The 22,901-nt window shown below is 43.2% G+C and overlaps 3 non-coding genes across 3 annotated transcripts; 2 read left to right on the top strand and 1 right to left on the bottom strand.

Annotated features, from left to right (window-relative positions):
* Window positions 1–9,548: 9,548 nt before the first annotated feature.
* Window positions 9,549–9,620, bottom strand: TRNAE-CUC (transfer RNA glutamic acid (anticodon CUC)). The gene has a single exon. It is a non-coding gene; the product is annotated as a tRNA-Glu (tRNA).
* An 886-nt stretch (window positions 9,621–10,506) lies between these two features.
* On the top strand, window positions 10,507–10,592 carry TRNAY-GUA (transfer RNA tyrosine (anticodon GUA)). The gene is given in 2 exon segments: window positions 10,507–10,543; window positions 10,557–10,592. It is a non-coding gene; the product is annotated as a tRNA-Tyr (tRNA).
* A 504-nt stretch (window positions 10,593–11,096) lies between these two features.
* TRNAD-GUC (transfer RNA aspartic acid (anticodon GUC)) lies at window positions 11,097–11,168 on the top strand. The gene has a single exon. It is a non-coding gene; the product is annotated as a tRNA-Asp (tRNA).
* Window positions 11,169–22,901: the final 11,733 nt, after the last annotated feature.

The raw sequence follows: 22,901 nt of genomic DNA, 5'->3' as shown, positions 1-22,901 counted from the left end.
TATCAAGTTGTCTCTTAAGTGCTTGACTGTAAATACTAGGACTTTCTGTGAAACCTTGAGGAGCGCGTGTGAACATATAGCTCCTTCCATTTAAACAAAATCCGAAAAGAAACTGGCTGTCTGGATGAATAGGAACACTGAAAAATGCGTTCTTGAGGTCTATGACAGTGAAGAACGTGGCTTCGGAATCAATGGCTGTTAATAGGGAAGAGATGTCTGGGACAACTGGGTACTGCGGAATAATACATTTATTAAGCTCTCGTAGGTCAATCACTAATCGATATACTGGGGGTGCATTTGGATCAGTACGTTTCATGACTGGAATGATCGGAGAATTACATACATTGGAGTCAGTTTTTACAACCACTCCTTGAGCCATGAGCTCGTCAATAATTTTGGATAAGGCTGCTACAGCCTCAGGTGGCAATCTGTACTGTCTGATTCGTGGTAACACTACACCTGGTTTGAGAGTCACACGATAGGGTGTGATTTGCATGTAACCTACATCAGTTGGACCTTGCGCCCATAAGTGCTGCGGAACATTAGACAGTCTCGAATCAAAATCTCGTAATATATAGTGACCCTTGAAGTCACGTAGGAACAATCGTATTCCCTCTGGGGAACAGCATATAACTGCACCCAACTCTTTCAGTGTCTTAATGCCTAATAGGTTTTCTGGACATGACTTAGTAAGTAACAGATCAGTAGTGCGGGACAATGGACCTACTTCTAGAGTAACTGGCTTTGAAATCTCATTTACGATAGGTTTTCCTGAAAATCCAAGGGAAACATTTCTTGAGCCTGAGAGCGGAGCCCCTGGAACTTCGGCGTGACTAATTGTGGTCCTACTTGCCCCTGTATCAATCAAAAACTTTCTGTCTTTCCCTAATACTTGACTGTGAACATAGGGACCTTCTTGATCTACAGGTATCTCGATGAGAGGCAAGCCTACCTCCCTCTCTAGGCTGTTTCATGAATACTGCTGGTACTCTGGATACTCAGACTGTGCATACTGGTACATCTGCGATGTAACATGCTGTGTTGCAGCGATAGGCTGCGGTGCGGTAACTGTCTGTTGTGCATTCTGTGGCTGAGGAGTCTGTGAAACTTGCTCTTGTCTAGACGGACGTGGTCTTTCCTTAGTCTTACCAGTAGCTATGTTGTGTTTCAGAACTGCACACTCATTTATAAAATGACCTGGCTGTTTACAATAATTGCAGTTCCCTTTAACGGGAGCTGCAGGATGACTGGCTTGATTCGGACCCCTCTTCTGACTGTCTTGAGGAACAGATTGTGCAACTAGTACTTTCATTTTCGTGTCTTTCATACGTTTTCTCTCGTGTTCTTGCTCTTCCCTGATTCTATTCTGGTGGTACTGAAGCATCTGCAACATCTGGGACGGAGTATTAGCTTGCCAGGTACTTTAGACTTTCAAAACTCGATTTTTAATTTGTGGGCTTGAATTCTCGACTAATTTAGTAACAAAAAGGTGAGGGTATGACTCACTACTTGTCTTGAGGCCACTATTGATGCTAAAACATTTTTCAAACCTAGAATAAAAATCACTAATATCTTCTTCTTGTTTCTGTTTACAGGCTGAGATTGCATCCCAGTCTTCTTTTCTAGTTGTCAATAATCTGGGTAAAACTTGAATCAATAATTCTGGTAATTCTTTACATTTCTCTCCTAGACCGGTACCTGGTACTCGTGCCTTGTCTTCAGCTTCTAGAACTGCCCAATCGATCTTTTTCTCTCCCACCTCCCATTCTTTTTCCTTTAGCTTTTCATACACCCCTGCGGGCAACAGGACCTTTAACATTTTAATGATATCTGGGTAAGTGTATTCTCCCATACGGAGCATGTCTTTTAATTCTCTATGGAACCCTGCTGGATCTTTGTCATGACAGGGAATTAATTTCTTCATTTCGAGGAGTTCCATCTTTGTAATCGGGGTGTAAACAAACACTCGTTGCATTTCACCGTCCTCTGTCTTAACTGGATGCACTTCTCGTAACGGGTTCTGTCTTTCCATGTAAAATGGTTTACTTTCTGGGGGTGAGACATGAACAAAATGCGGGTTCAGAAACGTTCTATATTTGTGGCGCTGTTCTAGAATGACACTAATTAAGTCGGTACCTAGACCTCTCCATCTATACTGGAGTAACTCGTTCAGGATATCGTGTAACGGACCTGGATCAGAGTGCTGACCCTCATACAGAGTAATGAGGTGCTGGATCATATACATACCCACCAGTCGCTGCTCGGCTGGGGGCAATTTCAGAAACATTTGTGCCACTATTTCGTCTGGAAAAGTGGTAGGATCAGTAATCCATCGGACTGCTGATCGGGCTAGTTCCTGTTCATGCATGGTACTTAACTCACTGTAACCGATTCGTGATTTCAGAATGTGATCGGTAGCTTGGAACACTTGTTCTAGGGAACCTTGTTCTGGTGCTGAATGATGGAAAATTGGCTTGTGTTCTAGGCGTAAATGGCGATCTGGAAATCTAGATTTTCCTACATACGCTATTCTGGCGGGATTCTCGTCCTCTACCTCTTCAGTATCAGAATTACTTTCTTTCTCGCTTACTTGTGCTGCTTTACGTTGTTCGTGTATCTTTATTATTTCTCTACGGATTTTCTTGTACATACTCTCCATGGCACTAATGGTATTGTGCTTACCCTCGGCTATATTATCACTCCACTTTGTCAGGGTTTTCATTTCGGCCGGATCTTTAGACGGGTAATCTTGTTCTCTTATTAGACAGTTAATTAAAAACTTTAATATCATACGCTGGATCTCAGCTTTCCTTTGAGACATGGCATCACTAATACTTTCTGGATCATCCCCTGTACGGATGAAACGATATATTCTGTCTAGATCTTCTTTCATATTGGGTAGGGTGACTAGATACTCGGTCACCCTCCTTACGCGTACTGAATATAAAACCATATTATTCTCGCCTGGGACTGGGTCATAGGCACATTCGCCAAGGGCTTGCCTGATTTCTGCAACAGACTTATTACTCTTGGGAGTACGCTGTGATGCTTGAGCATGTAATTCGAGTGCTGATAAACGCTTGCGTGGCGGCGGGGTTTGAGGAGGACCTCCTCCTGCGGCCCCTAGACTAGAATCGTCGACTGATGTTCTTCGTGGCGGAGCGGGAAATTGAAATGCTGGCTGGACCGGGGGTACCGTAGCAGGTACTGCATGGGGTGCCCCGGTGTCTGGAGGAGCAGGATGTGCCTGATTTACAGGGACTGGCGGAGCGCGAACAGGATCTGCATATTCAGGGACTGTGTCGTCCAGATAGGACGAAATAAAAATATCAGCTGCGGTCGGTTTGTGACGTAGCTTGGTCGGAACTAATGGTGGCGGGAAATTACTGGATGCCTCCGGGGTCGCTTTTGGCAAGCCCTCGGCAAGAAGAGGATACATACCCTTAATAAGGGCATTCCTCTGTCTGTCTCTCTGTTCAGTTTTGACTTGTTCACCTATCTCGATTAATTCTTTTTCTTGGGCTCGCTCTAAGGATTCTCTACTTAATTCTGACTTTCTGATTTCTTTTTCAGTTCTTTTATGAGCTTCTTTGCGCCATAACTCGATGGCATCTTTCTGTGACTGTCTGGCTTTCTTTTTCCATAATGCTTCTTCTACTCGCATGATGCATTCGGCATCCCATGTACCCGATACGGGCCATCTATACTTTTCTTCTAACTGTTTGGTATACTCTACCCATAAATCTAGATACAATATGGCGCTTATGCCATGTTTCTGATACATAAAGTGACCTGGACTGTCCCTGGGCGGGACGGGAACTGCTGCTTCCAGCAGACCCTTTCTAGTTTTTAACTGACGTAACTTGGAAAATATGGGCATGACTGAACTGTAATCTAGACACAATACAATACACAATGAACACGATACTTATTCCCCATTCATACCACGACATTAAAATACATGAAAAACATTTAAAAATAACAGTTCGAACAGAATACTACCTGGAAATACTGAGAACAGAACACATAAATTTTCTCGAGAACAGAAACTGACTAGAACAGAAACTAGATGCACTGCTGAAACAGTACGAAACTTACCGGTCTCATAAAAGAGACACGTCAGGACCCGCATCCACCGAAGTGGACACTTCGTTTGTGGGACTGTGTACCACCAACCCACAGACCAGAGTCAATTAGATTGACCCTGTCTAGATACCACCCCAGTAACGGTACTCACCGGGCAGCAAGAACGGAAGGCCTCGGACTGGACTGGACTGCTACGACGACGGACGACGAACTTCGGACTTCGGACCTCAGTTACGGGTGGACCTCCGGATACCTCGGACCTTGGACTCTTGGCTTGGGCTCTGGTCGGGACTCGCCGCGTTCCTCCACCGTCTCGTCTGGATGCTGGACCGCCTCCTCCGTCTCCTCCGTGGGCCTGAGGGATACTTGAGCAGAAATATCTGCCACTGCGCAGAAGAGTTCCGTCACGACTGCAGAGGGTCAGGGGGTCGGCGTGGCTTCACCGACGCGTGGGGAAAGGGCAAGTCCCTATTCGGGCGCCATTATGTGGTAAATAAATAAATAATACCTCTCTTTTTGACTAGACATATATCATAACAGATAGCTCAATAAATAAGAGTCAAGATTCGAGGTAGTAGGAGTTCTGCAGGTTTATTACAGCATAAGGACAGGAACAGGTCAACCTGCATAGGAATAGGATGACAGGGCCCAGCAGCTGCTGGGGCTGGATCTGGGATGAGCGCGCTGACTTTTAATAACAATACATGAGCATATATACATAACGCAAACACATAGCATTACATTGCAGTAGGCGTAGCAGTGGGTGGAGCAGAAGGCGTGACGCGTAGCAGTCGCGAAAGATAAGGGCGAAAGTAGGTGTAACTGGGCGTATACATAGACATGTGATGCAAACGTAACAGGATATGTCATGAATGGGGCGGAAACCATGGAGGGGGCTACCTGGGGAGCCGGGACCTCTAACCTGATGGTGCGCGCAAACTGGCAATGACGTATCACTAGGAGAAGCTGGGGGCTATGAACTCTGTGCTAGGAGCAGAGACTGAAGTCTGGAGAGTCAGGGCGACATGTACCTAAACAGTATCTAGTATCTGATGTTTAGAGAACATGTTGATATAAACTATAAGTCAGGAGAGGAAAGGCTAACTTGATTCTAAGACTGGACCATGTATTATTCTACATGTAGTACGTGATGAAGAATATTAAATGACCATTGAATGCAGTATTTCTCTAACGTGGAGACGTGAAGGCTAGACAATGACGGAAACTATTGATACAGTTCAGTAGCTTAGGAATGCAGAGAAGGAGGACTGAACTGATAACTGGAACTATAACATATTCTTGGCAGACTCAGAGACTGAGCCAGGCTGGACCGGGCACTGCGAGGCAGGAAGTAAGTGAAGGGTCGAGGATACAGGTGGGGGCTGTATCCCTCCTCAGCGAGGCTTCAGGAGACAGGAGCTGAATCTGGTGTCCAGGCCCTTTTGAGGCCTAGAAACGGGGACTTTATAATAGAATAACGTGCACACTGAGAAACGTGGCAACGTAGCTTTACATAGGCCTGATATTCGTAGTATTCACGAGGACTGGAAACTGGCATACTAGAGGTGGACACAACTGTAATTGCGTCATTAATCGAACATGGGGAATGCATAGGCATATTTAATCATGCACACATAACATATGATGGATGACACGTAGGGACACAGAACATGGCAAAATTTACTTTTCCACAAAACCACAAAAATGGAAACTGTGGTCTCCAAAATGAACTTGGTAACCCTATACCTCACTTCGCCCACTCGATATGTGGAAATAAACTTAACGATATCCTATTCTCCTTAGATATGGATCACGTGAACGAACTGGTTGACCCGCAGCAGGATTTCTTACCTACCTTTCATGGGCGAGGTTACTCCACAACCATAGATTACATAATAGCCTCTAACTCACTCAAAGGGCAACTAGCGAACTTTGAAATCGGGTCAAACCCAATAAGTGACCACTACCCGCTCAGTATAAAAATTAACATCAAACGGGCAAGAGCTCACCCTGTAAAGCTGAGCTCCCTTAACCAGCAAACACTGTCCATGAACAAACTGAATGGGTATACAGTTAAATGGGCCAAGATTGACCCGGAAGAGGTGACACAGAGGGTCCTTGGAAAAACTGAACAATGGCTATCCAAATGTATGTCTATGGAGGCACCACCGCAAATAATCGTCAGTTGTTTCCTAAGAATTCAGGAAACAATAAGGAATGAGCTATTTGTCAATTTAAAAAATAGGATTAAGTCCCCTACCACGAGATGGTTCGACACCGCTTGTCGGAAGGCACTTTCATCTCTTAAAGAAGCCCTGCGTAAACCTACGAGAGATCCCCATGAAATCTCTTACCTGAGAAAAATATACAACTCTGCAAGGCAAGACCGCAAAAAACAAATCAAACAAGATCTTTGGCTACGATTACACGATAGTGTCCGAAGAAAAGACAGCACCGCATTCTGGCAAATTATAAGATCTCCTTTCTTGGCCAATAGCACAGACACCGAACATCTTGATGTGGCAATAACCGAGGAAGACTGGGTTTCTCCCTTTGCAAAATTTTTTGGAACACCCTCAGATTCCGCAGCAGATAATCCAACATACGAGGTCCAGCCAACGAGAAATGACATCTATCCGATTAAAATATACTTCCATCGTAATGAAATTACAAAAGCAATTAGGGCTTCCAAAACAGGCAAGGCCCCCGGCCCTGACGGTGTTCCAATGGACTTGTTTCTCCACGACGTAGACTTTTGGTCGCAGATAATTACCCGGGTTATGTCAGCAGCAGCTTCGATCGGCCTTTTTCACTCATGGTCAACTTCAATCCTCTTACCCATTTTTAAAAAAGGCGACCGCAACGATCCCGCTTGCTACAGACCAATCTCCCTTCTGGACTCCATGGGTAAGATTGCAGGTCGAGTACTCCTGAACCGATTACAATCTTGGGCCCAGGAGAATAACATCATAACCGACCTGCAATATGGTTTCCAGAGGGGGCTCGGGACCGTGGAGCAGGCCCTCAATCTTGTTCTCCTGGCTGGTAAATACGTCCACGCCAAAGGAGGAAACATCTTCCTCGTCTATGTCGACTTAAGCGCGGCATTTGACTGCGTCCAGCATGCGAAACTCTGGCAAATACTAAGCGACCTTGGCGTGGATCCCCCGATAATAACTTTTCTACGAGAACTCTACTCAAATGCTGAAGGCCGAGTAAGATTCAGTACCAGCGGCGAATTGTCCCGTCCATTCCAAATAATGAAGGGAGTAAGACAGGGATGTGTACTGGCTCCCTTCCTGTTCAACCTTTATACAAATGGGCTTGAACAGGCTATGTTGGAAGGGAGCCAGGACCTCCCCCAGATAAACCATCGCCCGATACCCACATTGTTGTATGCTGACGATTCAGTCATTTTAGCACGGACTTTAAACCAACTCCAGACACAAATCAATAAATATGCAGCATTCATGGATTCACTTGGTCTCAAAATAAACATCAAGAAAACTTTCACAATGCATATCGGTCCCAGGATCAAAAACCCCAAACCAATAATGGTTGATAACAACAAACTGGAAAAAACCCCAGTTTACCCATACCTGGGAATCCTAGTGGACGATGCAATGAATTGGCGAAAGGCAATTGAAGCCAGGAATCTCCACTTCCGTCGTGCAACATCGGCACTAACCTCTTTCTCGAGGAAATTGGGGAAACTAGCTCATCCCGAACTCCTGACCATATACTATGCAAAATGCCATAGTGTGGCCACCTATGGAGCAGGAATCTGGGGTCATGGACGTATCGACCAGCTACAGGTCACTGAAAACGCTTTTATAAAATACATTTTAGCCCTCCCTCAAAGCTCCCCGATACTAGCCTCACACCGAGAGCTCGGCATGGAATATATTATTGACACCGTCCGATGCCAGCCTATCTTACTGTGGCATAGAATATGGTGCAACCCCGAATGTCACCTAACTCGCTCCCTCATCACTGACTGTTTAGCGCTTACAAACTGGCGTAAAATCCCGTGGCTAACCTATATATGTAACTTTTTTAAAGATCTGGACTGCGAGTCCTACTTTGAAGAACCTCCCTCAGTGGAAGACATTTCTAGGAAACAGTTAAAGTTAATGTGTATGGGCCATTTGAGGGATCTACGGAATCAGGCAGAGATCACTAAACGAAAAAATCTGTGCCCAACAGTCTGGAAAATGCATACAGCCCTATCTGACGTATTTTTTATCTAATCATGAAAAGTTTTTATTAACAAGACTACGCTTTAATATTTTCTTTCGCTTAGTTTCATTTCCGGAAATGCATAACTGGTCGCGCAACTTGATGAACTGCCCCTGTGACGGAATCTCCTCACAATCTACGATCCACGTTGTCCTTTTTTGCAAATATTATCACCTACCAAGGAAAACGTGGATTATCCCGATTCTCCGAACCAGTGGATATAGACAATCCTTTCCAGCATTTCTTTACTTGCAATCTCTAAAATCATTACATGAAGCTAAGCTCATAGTGACTTTCCTTAAAGCAGTCTTAACAATACGTCGTAAGGTCTCTAGTTAAACCAGTACTATACAGAACTGTAAAACCTATTTTTCTACTTAAATGTCTCTTCTATTTTGACTCATTTTATCTTACTCATGTGTTCAAATTTTTAGTATGTACTTTTCATGATTATTCAAATTGATAATCGAATAAAAGTTGATGAAACGAAACGGATGTCAGATCAGTTGCAAAAGAGAATGAATGGAAAAAGTATAAGCTTCCTCTCTTCAAAGACTAGTCATTCCCGTGCAGTGTAATTCAGAAATAGGCTCCACTGAATACAATTAAGCAAACAGCATATGCAAAACATTTAAAACATACTGTGTGACCAGCCTGGGCTTAATGGCCACAGTCGTCAGATTATAAATATTCCAGTTCATGTTTTTTCCATTATTTTCCTGTGTTAACATAGCCCAGACTTCATAACCTATCCTAAGGTGTAGGTTTAAAAATAAGGTGACAATTTTAGCCTTCACAGACGTGCATCAGAGAAACAAGAGCTTAAACTGTAAATGTCCCCACTTCTACAGGTATAAATACATCTCCTCACCTCGAAGTCACCACTAGTTTTATGAACTCCTAGTTCTGAGAAAACACGGAAACAATGTGTCCAGGATCACACAGTTCATGGCATTGACGAGGGATCAACCAAAAGTCTACAAATGTATCCGTGGTCAGTGGCTGCACACAACAGACACCTGTGGTAACCTCGCCGCAGGTGCAGCTCCCCAGAGCCGGTCTGGAAAGGCTGCCTTTCGGCTGAAAAGATAAAGTATAATCGAATGTTCTGTTAAATAAAACAAAAAGATTCTAAAGATTACGCTCCTATACAACATGTCCCTGCACCTGCATTAATTTATCATATGCTTTAAAAAGCGTGAAGTGTGAGGAAAAAAATGATCTTCCCTGACCGGGAATCGAACCCGGGCGGCGGCGGTGAGAGCGCCGAATCCTAATCACTAGACCACCAGGGAGCGTAGTAAAAGTGCACAGTAACAATAAATACCTGCAGAGTCACGGCAGTGTGAATCATCAGGCACTGGTAGTTTTAATATAGATTTTACCGTCTTGCTGCCTGAACCACAGAGTTACATAAACACTCAGCACACGCGCAGCCCCTGCACAGTAAAGAAGGAAGAAGACGAATAAACCCAGCGGGCACGGATGCTGCGCTCAGAATACCCGAGCAGAAGCCAATGCCGCCCATCAGAGGAGCTGAGAGAGAAATATCCACGGGTCGCAGATGTTTCAGACAGATCACACGTGTTAAAGGAGAATGCGCGAATAACCAGAGCACCCCCAGTAATCAGGGCTCGCGTCTTTTTATTACAATTCACATCTTATGAAAGAAAAGTGCGCCCATTACAGACACTTAAAGCTCATTTCTGCCTCAAATCTTTTTATTATGAAGCTTATGCATTTGTTAAATCAAAAGCAGCGCCGTGAAGACGAGCGACAGCGAGAGCGCTAGGAGGGTGAAATACACAGTGAAAGTGGGGGTGCAAGAATGGACATGAAAGAAACACTGCAAGGGCCCCGCCCGTGAGGACATGAGCCTCTTCCGGGGGTGCGGGGGCCGAGCACGTGGAGGACATGAGCCTCTTCCGAGGGGGGAGGGGGGGGCGAGCACGGGGCTCCTCCAGCAGAGACTGGATGAAAGCACAGATTGTTTCTTTTCAGCCCTTTCGAGGGTGCGAGGGGGGGGGAGGGGCTGCTGTGGAAAGGAAAGTCTCCGTTGGAGGGTTGGCTGTTTTCTCAAGCCCTTGAGTTGGTGTTTACAACCAGAATGCCAGCTGGATGTCTGGGCTCCGTGCCCACTCCTCATGTGATATAGCGCCTTGTCATCACTACCCAGCAGAGCCTTCGATAGCTCAGTTGGTAGAGCGGAGGACTGTAGTGGAGTGTCTGTCATCCTTAGGTCGCTGGTTCAAATCCGGCTCGAAGGACTTTTGCATACTCCAGTTTTTTTTTCCTTCTGCTTTACAATAGAAAGCGCCTCTTTCTCAGACCCTCGCACGCCGGGGCTTTTCCTGCCTCCTCTCTTCACCTTTACAGCCCAGCTCTCTCCTGGGGGGAGGGGAAGGGGCGGGGGAGGGTCTCCCTCCCTGTGTGCAGCCCCCGCCGCAATCTCCCATCATCAGACAGAGCCAGGCCCCCCTGGGCTGAAGAGCCGGGCCGGGGCCCCGTCTGGAGCAGCCCTGGGAGCTGGTTGTGGCGACTCTGGCATCAGGGGATGCTGCTGAGAGCGTCTGCTGGGAGGCGAGAGGGCTGCTGTGAGGTGTGAGGGGGGAGTGTGTATGTGTGTGTGGTCGGAGGGAGGAGTGTGTGTTTGTTCAGCCCGTGCCCCCCTGCGTTGGTGTCGAGGAGCTGGAAATGAGACGCATCAGTCACTTGCAGGGCAGGGCGCGTAAAACCTCGACAACGAGCTGTTCAGTTGCCATCTCGAGTAATCCTCGTTAGTATAGTGGTCAGTATCCCCGCCTGTCACGCGGGAGACCGGGGTTCAATTCCCCGACGGGGAGGAAATATTTTATTTTTATGGTCAGCCTATATTTTTAAAGTATACCGTCTATATATATATTTTTATTTTAAATCTTTATGAACGTCTATTTTAAATGTAATCTAGAATGTGACACCCCTGCTATTGACTGCTGACGCTTTTCATTCAAGACATAATTTCCTTCAAGTAAAAGATTTACTAATGCAGTCTCATAACTTTTAAAATCAATCACAGGCAATTTTTAAGTCAGACACTTTTTGGGAATGATTTCTGCCTTTTCATTTTAAGCTTCTGTGTACTTTATTGAAAAAAAAAGTAACGTGCACGAAGGGTTATTATTCACTTACAAATCAAAGTACCACATGATATATAAAATGCATTTATGCTACTATTTTTTTTCCACACTACATAAATGAAATGATTGTTCGGGCTCTGAATGAGGAATTGTTTTTTTTGTGTTTTTTTTTAATTCAAAAGATTTTATTAGAAGAGTTTTGTACAGTACAGATATGGTGAAGGCAATATTGGTGTAAGTGTACGCCGGCGGGGTTACAATTGGCGTCACGCTGTCCAGCTTGTTCACGCAATCGGCTGATAGACATTGTCATTGGTTAGGCTTACTACGACTTGGCCGTGTTTGTATTGCCCTCATAGGGAGGAAGAGAAAAGTCAGAAAAGAGAGACAGAGTAGCGGACAGGGTGGTTGGCGCTGCTTGCTGAGTGCCATTCTATTGGAGTTCACCTTATGTATGTGAGGGGAGTGCGTGAGAGGCCCGGTCTCTGTAATTGGCTATGGTGGTTTGTGTGAGACCAGATAGTTGTCCAGGGTGTGCCACATCTCTCCCTTCGTGGTAGAGTTGGGTGTGTGTTTTGATGTTATGTTGTCTGCTCCTCTAAGGAAGGTGATCCAGTTAAACCAGCTTTTGAAGGATGCTTTCCCCGTGTCTTTCCAGTTTGCCAGGATTGTTTTGACTGCGGCTGTGAGTAGGATGTCTATTAGCTCGCTGTCATTCTTGGACTGAGTTTCATGAGTCATGAAGGCAGCGACTACCCCTACAAAATCTGTTTGCAGTGGGAATCCCATTATGTTGTTTATGAAGTCTCTTATTTTGTTCCAGAATGTTTTGACTTTGGAGCAGTGAAAGATAAGGTGAGCTAGGTCTCCTTTTTGTTCGTGACAGTTCCAGCATAGGTCGTTGTCTCGGATCCCTACGGCCGCTAGTCTGGCCGGAGTCCAGTATGCTTTGTGGAGGAGCCAGTATTTCGTCTCTGCTAGGATTGGGGTGACTTTGTTTGAGCTTACTGAGTTCCTCAGGTGAATTTTTTCCCTGTCGCTGAAGCACCTATTTTTGGGCCTAACCAGTACTCTAGTGTCTTGGCGTTTAGTTTTGTTGAAGTTGGGCTTAGCAGTTTGTAAAGGTGCGACTTTTGGTGGCCAACTTTATGTAGGTTAGCCGAGTATTGCAGGATTATTGGTACTTCTTTGTTCAGATCTGCCTTGGTGATTGCCACCTTTATTTTTAGAAAACTGTAGAATTCTATGTCTGGTAGGTTGTGGAGGTGTTTTAGGGTGTCGAATGTGAGTGGAGCGCTGAGTTTTTCTAGTTGGTTGGGGGTGGAGATGCCCCGTTCATACCAGGAGTTCATATTTAGTATCTTGTCATTGTATTTTATTTTTGCGTTGAACCAAATGGATTCCCACTTTGTGTTTTTTATGCTATTCTCCATTCTTTTGTCCACTTTAAGAAGGGCGTTCTTGGTGTTTTTGAGTATGGTGTTGTTATCTTCGGGGTGTCTATTGGCTGTGAGTAGGGGTAGGGGGTCAAGACCTTTTAGGATTGCTCTTTCTAGCGTAAGCCAAGCCGGTGTATAGTCTTGTCTTGGCGAAAGCCAGTGTAGCCCTTGTTTGGCTAGGCACACCATCTGGAATGTTTTGAAGTTAGTGAGGTTGAGACTGATGCAGCGCCCCTATAGAAAATCTGTCTCAACAACACTACCCAACACCATGATACTCACCATTAATCATATAACTCTCACAAGGCCCATAAACTACAGAGACAAAATTTGGGCAGCTGAATCATGTGACCTAATTAATCAAAACTATTCATAAACTATTTACACATTTATATACAACTGCAGTTTATCATTTTTATCATGGATTTATAACACAAAACATTTTAATTAAGTCACAAAGGTAAATGGATCAACTGATGGTAACTAGATCATGAATAAACAAGTCCAGCTTGTAATTTCAAAATCTAATTTATTAGCTTTATTATTCAAAGAAAGAGCATTTTAAAGTATGAATCTTTATTTATTAGCAATAAAGCAGCATTTTATTGAGGAAAGGCATGTTAGACCGACATTTCAATGCATCACCATTCAGCATGAATTAAAGTAAATAAACAAGTTTCATAACCCCTAAATTCTATTTCCCTATCTTAATCTCACTTCATCTAAAAGTTAAAGTCATTAAGGCCTATTATCCTTACGTGCGCCAAATGTCCGTCAGCACGACGCGCCTTTCAGGATTCGGGAAACAAGCAGCCCCCTCCCGTTTTGGGGCTAGGTTTTTATACCTTTCTAACTAGCTAATCTCACTGAAAAAGTATACTTTTCTTGACTGTCCAGAGTTCGGATTGGCTGACAAATGTCAGCCCATATGGTGTCATCCTTTTTCCTGAAGCCTAAATCAGACTTTTTCTTTAGAGTCCATTGTCCCTTATTTTCAAGTCACGCAGCTTCCTTAAATCGAAACATTTTACATTCACAGGCTGTGACTTCCTTAACTTGGCAGACTTTGCCGGTTCCTGTCCTTGGTTTTGGTCCTTCCATGAACAAGTATAATACAATTCTCAATTGAGCTTGCAAATATTTTCAACGTGATAAAACTTTCCACGCAGGGCTCTTGCTCTCTAAGGACAGGACTCGACAACGCCATCTTTTAAAACGCTAGGCCTCAGGCCTTAGGCCTCTCTCACGGAGAACTAGTATTCAAAGAAACACAAGACATCAATTAATTAGAGTATTGAAAACCCTTCTGTTACCCACCCCCTTTGCTAATTATTATCCCATTAATTTATGTTAACTATCTGAAAGCACACAAAGCAGCTTTTCATTTCTCCACGAACTTATGCCACATAAAGACGAAAAGACATAACATAAGCACACAAAATAAGCACATGCCATTAGTTAAACTGCCGCATTTAATTCTGACAAAGTCAATAGACAAGGTTAGTTTATTATTTTTCAACGTACTTGCAAATGCAACAAAGAGCACATTTATTAGTCCCTTGTGTCGTGTATGCATTTTAATCTAGGTTGATTAGTATTTTTCACACACAAATTCATTAGTACAATTATCATTATGGAAGTTTGACTTTGCAAGTTTGAACAAAATTTTGTTCTGCACCTCGCTCCATCAACTCCCTCATCTGGTGATTTCAAAATCACCAAACTACACCCAAAAATTTTCAGCAAAAATGTTAACCTTTTAAACATGTTTTGAATCACAATGTTAGTATTTCTAAACCCTTGACTCAGCTGTTTGTCTGCAACTCTCATATCGAGTTCTACGAAACTCTTCCATCTCAATCTCTCTCTCCTGTTCCTTTCTAAGTTTATAAATCCTTTTCTTTTCCCTTAAATACTTCTTACTCTTGTGTAACATGCAACTGATTTTCAACAAAAGTATCACAAAGACTATGACTAGTAAAGGTGTCAATACTTTGCCTAGATTTGAACTACCAATCTCTTGAAAACAGGTTTTGATTGCTGCAAATCTTTTGCTCAAACGTTCTGAAAAATCCTCATCTTCTAAGGGTACAATTTCTGAATGTATCTCTGAAATGTTTTTGATATACATCTCAATATTCTGGCTCTTGTCTGGGATATATGTGCAACAATGTTGAACATGTAAAATTCCACAGACTCCTCCCTCTTTTGCTAGCAGAATGTCTAAAGCAAGACGGTTCTGCATTACCATAGATCTTATGGCAATAAGTTCAGTATCCACTAGCTGAAATCCACTGGCAGTATCAGTAGACAGCCTGTCAACAATCGTGGATAATTTTCTGATTTTGACTGCATTCAGGGTTATACCCACCAAAGGTATTACTGCCTCAAAAATATCTCCCAAAATTTCTGAGAAACTTTCTCTTTTGAATCTATTCAGATGATTACTGATCTCAAATGAACCCTCTGCATTTCTGTCAACATGAAAAATTTTTGGAAAAACTAAACCAACAAAACAAGTCCCATACCAGTGATCAGGGAGATTGTAATAGGCTTTGTCCCCACATACAAAATAAATTCCAGGGAATATTGGATCTTTGCCACCTTTAAATCCCCATCTACCCAAGATTTGATAAGTATCCTCGCATTGACTAGCACCCACAAAGTAATTATCAAAAAGCGTATTGTCTCTTCTAATGCAAAGCTTACCACTAACAAGTTTATCTATGTGAATAGCAACATTCTCTGATGTTTTACCATTAAGTTTCTCGTCCTCAATTTGCCAAAACGTAGATTTGGTTTGTTTCAGCATTTCATTTCTTTTATAAATTGCTCTTCTCTCTTCAACTAAATTCAAGAAAGATTTTTCTTCAGTTCTCAACTTACAAGTTAAATTGTTTCTAAAAGCGTACTCATAGGTGAGTTCCTTAGTCACAATGAAAAATTCCCTCATCTGTTTAGCTTGTTTATGCTTTTTCAAGCTTTTATCAATTTTCAAGTTTGCAAAGATTTCATCGTAATTAGAATAATAGTACTCTAAACGACCAGTTTGATAAAACAAACTAGCTATTACACTGCAAGTGATGCCATAAGTAAGGGGAAGCATATTATAAGTCACCCCCTCAGAAACAGAAGCAGGTAATTTCACACAAATGTAGCAATCTTTGACTTCCATCATTCTAACATATTCCGAAAGAAGTCTTGAGAAAGTATTACTAGAAAAATCACCAACAGATCTATCTTGGTGGATCTCTGGCTTGTGATCAATAACTCTATTAGTTTTGCCTGCTGCTTCATGTTTATCTTGTTTAGTCATAGCTTTACTTGTCATATTAGCTTTATACGTCTCCTTGTCAATTCCAAAAGGGAAAATGACAGCTAAAATTAACCAGACCAGGATTAATAAAACCACACAGATCAAAGACATTTTGCAACGTCTCCTTAGTATCGAACATCTTGAGTTATTGTTAACAAAAGTCATCTTTTACTCAGAATAAAAGCCTTCCAAAGAAAACAAAAATCAAACATTTCTAAATATTTCTAAATTAATATTTCTAACACCCCCCTATTTCTGATTTTTTTTTTTAAAGAAAAACCCTACTTTCTAACAGCTTTTCTTCGACCTTGCGTCTTACATCAATGTGTTTTCCCAGCTATCACAATTTCTTCGACCTTATGTCACCTAACACAATTTCTTCAGCCTTACGCCAAAAACAAATCCTCAAAATTTACAGAGATTACTTCAATCATTTCCACTAGTGTCGTCTAAATCTTCCTCACTGCTTTATTCACCTCCAGCACAGGTGGGATGATTATGTATGTCCATTCAGGAGACTTGTATTTCTGATTAGGCTTTACAATTCTCTTTGCTCTATTACTAATTACTTCTATTTTCTTTCCTGCTGGATTTTTCTCAACTTTTCTGACTAGAGACTTCGTTCACCTGCTCTTTTGATCTGTTCACCAATTTGAATTTTAATCCCTCATTTTCATTAGGCCAGTTATCACCTTTTCTTGTCAATTTCTTCTTTGGTTCAGATGTGTTACACTCTGCTCTCCAAGCTCTTTTTCTGAAATTTCTTATTTGAGAATCTTCATCACTTTCATCAGTTTCACTGTCAGAAATTTTAATTCTGGACTCAGGTACTTCTTTACTCGGCAGCTTCACTCTGTTAGGAACTTTATCCTAATAGCTGGTACTTGGTAATTCGTCTTCTTCTTCAATTACCTTCAACTTCCCAGTTTCAGAATTTTCATTCCTTCCTCCAGAGCTTCCAATCTGCTTTACAATACCGTCCTGATCCTGATTCTCTTCTTGTTCAGACTCTTTTTCAGCTTTCTTTTCTAAGACGACTTCATCATCTTCAGAGTCTAGTATCACGATTTCTTCATTATTTTCATTCAATGCTTCATTCGCAATTGAACTCTCCAGATGTCGACCTTCCTGTCGATCTTCAGGATCTGGATTTCTTTCAGGTTCTTCTTCAGAATCTGAATCAGTTGTAGTGTCACCTTCGTCAGGATTTTCAGGTGTTGGCACACGAATGATGTGACTAGCGTGGATCCACCTTTTCAATCCTTTGCACTTTACTGCATTTGTTGTGACAAGAATCACCTGTCTTGCTCTCTGCCACCTGGGTACTAAACAATTTCTTCTCCGGTGTATTTTTGTCCTTACCCAGTCACCTGTTAACAGATCATGAGCTTTTTCTTTGTCTCTTGCAATTACATCAGTTCCCACCTGATGGAACACAGAAGTCACGACGTCAGAAAGATTCTTACAGTATTCCAAAATGACGCTATCATTTATACTCATTAACTTTCCAACTGGTACAAATGCTTGTCTCATGACTCTTCCCATGACAATATCATGAGGACTTAATCCTGTTTTTTATCTGGAGTACTTCTCAAAGACATCAAAACAAGTGGAAGTGCATCTGTCCACTTTACTCCTGTAGCTAAACACATCTTTGCTATTCTATTCTTGATAGTACCATTTATTATTATTTATTATTATTATTTATAGGTTTGTATAGCGCTATGAATAAACTCCTGAAGGAGTATCTCCGCGCTTTTGACACCAGGGATAGAGGAGCTTAGACAAATATCCACAGAAAATATGCATTATAACCAGGGAACTAATCTGAAAACCGGAGGATAGATGCTTAGCATAGGCTGAACAAAAAGGTTTTCAGACTTTTCCTGAATTCAAGATGATTCCTACATTGTTTTAAAGAAAGCGGGAGGGAGTTCCAAAAACTTGGGCCCACCACGGACAGAGCCCTGCCTCCTTGTCTAGCTTTAGTGATTTTAGGAATATTTAGCAAAAGCTGTTCACCAGACCTAAGAGTGCGGATAGGAGCGTATGGAACAAATTTTTTTGCCAAATACTCTGGTCCCAAGTCATTGAGGCCTTTATGGATTATACAGCCGATCTTAAACTTCACTCGTTGCCGAACTGGCAACCAGTGTAGTGTCTGTAGTAAAGGTCTAGAAGGAGACCTAGGAGGTGCATTAAGCACCAACCTTGCAGCTGTATTTTGAACCACCTGCAGGCGGTTGAGAACCTCTTCATTAGCTCCTGCCATGAGGCCATTGCAGTAGTCAAGACGACTGATAATCAGAGCTTGAACCAGAGTTCTCCTATAAAGATCAGGGAGGAAAGGAAAAATCCTCCGGAGGAGACCTATTACGTGGAAACACATTCCTACAGTAATGGAGACATGATGTTTCATAGTCAGCTCCGGTTCAAATCTGACTCCCAGATTCTTGATCACTGCTTTGGGCTCAGGAACTGGTCCCAGATCGGGGGGCCACCAGTCAGGAGACCATTGGACCTTTACATCACCAAAAAGCATTACCTCAGTTTTTCCAACATTGCATTGGAGGAAATTGGAGGACATCCACCTTGCAACTGCCTTCATTCCATCGGAGAAAGATTGTATTATCTCCGGTGTAAGATGTTTAAAAGGGAAGAGCAGCTGCGTATCATCAGCATATGATACTGGATGGAATCCGTAAGCTCTGGTTACATCTGCCAAAGGGGCCACATAGGAGTTAAACAAAGTAGGGCTCAAACATGAGCCCTGCGGGACCCCCTTGGTGATGTTAACCTCCTCCGACCTAAAATCACCCATGGTGACAGATTGGGTGCGGTTGGAGAGAAAGCTTCTGATCCATTCCAGTGCCATACCACCGATTCCACTCTCAGACAGGCGTTCGATAAGGATGTTGTGAGAGATAGTATCGAACGCTGCCGATAAATCTAGCAGTACCAGGATCACAGAATAACCTTTGTCCTGGTACAGCCGAAGATCGTCTGTTATCGACAGCAAGGCCGTCTCGGTGCTGTATTTTGGCCTAAACCTGACTGAGATGGATCGAGGCAGCCAGATTGTTCCAAATAGGTGGATAGATGTTTATTTGAATGCTTTTCGGTGATTTTCCCCAAGAATGGTAGAAGGGAAATAGGTCTAAGATTAGACAAATTGGTCCATGGAATTGAAGAATTCTTCCTGATCGGTCTGACAAGAGCTTTTTTCCAGCATTGTGGGACTACTCCAGATGTCAATGAGAGGTTTACTAGCCTCTGGACATCAGGACCCAGTAAGCTCCCTAGTGGACCCATAAGTCTGGCTGGGAGCCGGTCTGCCGGGCTTCCGCTTTTTATTTCCGTAATTAGACTTAGGACCTCACTCAGTGAGATTTCTGGGAATTCATTAAAGGAATGAGACATTATAGCTTTAGTGGCTGACCTATGCACCAAAGTAGAGTGATCTTGACTACTATCATCAATATTTGTAGTCTCAATTTTCCTGTAAATGGCGTCAATTGTATCGGAGAAGAAACTTGATATGCTGTCACAAAGATGTTGTGAAGCCATGTCTGCACTTTCGCAAGCAACGGGCTTCAGGAAAGTATTGACAATCTGGTACAAGGTCTTTGAGTCATTACCAGCAGCCTCTAACTGAGCGGTGATATAATGCTTGCGAGCAGATCGTATGGCTTTGTGATAGGTTTGAAGAGCCATCCTATAGTTAACCTTGTCTCCTTCCAGATGAGAGGTTCTCCATGTCTTCTCAAATTTCCTAGCTGTGCGTTTTAAACTGCGTAGATCTTCCGAATACCAGACTTCATGTTTCTTAGTAGGACTAGTTTTAAAGGTCTTTATCGGGGCAAGTTGTTCTACTACATCACCAATAGCTAAGTCCCACTTCAAGAGTGCGCTATTAATATCCTCCGTACATACGACAGAGGGGGAGCGGTATTTCCGCTCAAAGGTGATGTTAGTAATTTTATGCCACTGCCTTCGTTTAGATGGAATATGGGCATGTACAGTGGGTCGCGGAGTACTTATAGGCATGAAAAACTCAAGCAAGAAATGATCTGTCCAAGGATATTGTTTGGGTATGTTGCATTTGATGCCAGGAAAGTTGGCAATAATCATGTCCAAAGTATGCCCCGCTTGATGTGTGGGTCCACTATTATATTGTTTAAGTCCCAGAAGAGAGATATCAGTCATAAAAGCTTGTACCTCCTTATTATTTTCTTCCTCACTGTGAATATTAAAATCCCCCAGTAGTAGGAAGTCTTTGTCTGTGCTAATATGTAATGCAATTGCTTCTACTAGCAGCGTGGGCATATTTTTCAGAGGGCCAGGTGGACGGTAAACCAAGGCTCCTTTCCTACTACATTTAATGGATGAATCAATCCTGAATATCATCATCTCAAAGTCAGTGGTACAACATTGGTCTAAGACAGAGACAGAGATATCGTCTTTGAATACGATTGCTATCCCGCCACCAGTTTTTTTAGGTCTATCCTGTCTGACAAGCTTATAGCCCATTGGTATACCAAGAGTAATAGCGGGGGTGGTGTGAGGTTTAAGCCACGTTTCGGTTAGGAAACATATATCTGGCTTATAGGTAGAAATGAGATCCCAAACCTCTGCTGAATGTTTAACTAAAGATCTTATATTACACAATAGGTAGCTACCCCCGTAGTTCTGAGTAGTCGTGATGTTGTCAAAACCATGTTGGTAGGAAACACAATGCGTTAAAAATTGTGTATGGCAAGACCTACACGAGAAAGGGCCCTCATGGCAACAATGGGATAATGGGGAACAATTAGTTGAAAACAACTTAGGGCGTAAGTGGCGTAAAGTGTGAGAGAGATATACCCGCCTGGTACCTATAGTATCACCAGTCGGGAGTGCCATAGCCCTTAGCCACGTCCTGTCGCGGACGGGCGCAGACGGGCTTCTCTCTGGCGTGTCTCAGGCGCTTCGCTGCGCGCGACCGCTGCGCGCTTGCTGTGACGAGGGGGCTAAATACCTCCCAATGTGCAGCAGACTAGAGCGCTAACCGCTCTGTGCTCGCGGAAAGTGACCTGGCTCTGCCTGACCCGCCCTCCGCTCAAACGGCACTGGTTGCCGCGTCGGACCGGGGCGGGCAGGACAAGAGATCGAGCACAGGTTAGGTAAGATTGTAAATACCAATTATATATTGTTGCGTATAGCGCTGCTAGCAATCAGCAATGACTATACACAATTTTAGGAACACAACACTATTTAAAATACAATTCAATTTTACAGTTTTAAAATCACTTGTAAAATTCACATTTGCAGCGTAAGTCTATTGCTCTCCAACCAAGCGTCAGCGGGTCGGGGAGACACTGCCACCGTCCTCCCTACCGCAAATGCCGCCTGCTCCTCGCTGCCTAAATACCTCCCAATGTGCAGCAGACTAGAGCGCTAACCGCTCTGTGCTCGCGGAAGTGACCTGGCTCTGCCTGACCCGCCCTCCGCTCAAACGGCACTGGTTGCTGCGTCGGACCGGGGCGGGCAGGACAAGAGATCGAGCACAGGTTAGGTAAGATTGTAAATACCAATTATATATTGTTGCGTATAGCGCTGCTAGCAATCAGCAATGACTATACACAATTTTAGGAACACAACACTATTTAAAATACAATTCAATTTTACAGTTTTAAAATAACTTGTAAAATTCACATTTGCAGCGTAAGTCTATTGCTCTCCAACCAAGCGTCAGCGGGTCGGGGAGACACTGCCACCGTCCTCCCTACCGCAAATGCCGCCTGCTCCTCGCTGCCTAAATACCTCCCAATGTGCAGCAGACTAGAGCGCTAACCGCTCTGTGCTCGCGGAAGTGACCTGGCTCTGCCTGACCCGCCCTCCGCTCAAACGGCACTGGTTGCCGCGTCGGCGGGCAGGACAAGAGATCGAGCACAGGTTAGGTAAGATTGTAAATACCAATTATATATTGTTGCGTATAGCGCTGCTAGCAATCAGCAATGACTATACACAATTTTAGGAACACAACACTATTTAAAATACAATTCAATTTTACAGTTTTAAAATCACTTGTAAAATTCACATTTGCAGCGTAAGTCTATTGCTCTCCAACCAAGCGTCAGCGGGTCGGGGAGACACTGCCACCGTCCTCCCTACCTTTACTTGCTCAACCACACCTGATGCTTCTGGTCTGTAGGCACAATACAGCTTTTGTTTAATATTTAATGCTTCACAAACCATTTGTAATAGTCTGCTTTCAAAATGTGTTCCACGATCAGTTTCCACAGTCACTGGAAAACCGTACCTAGGTATGATCTCCCTTAAAAGTAATTTTGCTACAGTAACTGAATCATTGTGACGTGTTGGGAACACTTCCACCCATCTTGAAAACATACAGACTATCACAAGAACATATCTCAACTTGTTATGGGGTGGCATGTCAATGAAATCTATTTGCAATCTGGTGAAAGGATCACCCTCCCGTCCTATGGTTCCCATGCTCCCAACTGTTTTTCTGTTTGGGTTCATTTGTTGACAGACTAAGCATCTCTGACAAAAAGATTCTGCAATTATTCTGAATTGTGGGTTAAACCATGTCTGCCTAAATAACCTGATCATAGAATCTCTTCCTATGTGTCCTGGACCATGATACATTCTAGCCATGTCAGCAATCATGCTATTTGGCAAAACTGGTCTGTCATCTTTATA

Source organism: Lissotriton helveticus, chromosome 1_2 (genome assembly GCF_964261635.1).
Source record: "Lissotriton helveticus chromosome 1_2, aLisHel1.1, whole genome shotgun sequence".
Lineage (NCBI taxonomy): Eukaryota > Metazoa > Chordata > Amphibia > Caudata > Salamandridae > Lissotriton > Lissotriton helveticus.
This window is presented reverse-complemented; position numbering and strand designations above follow the sequence as displayed.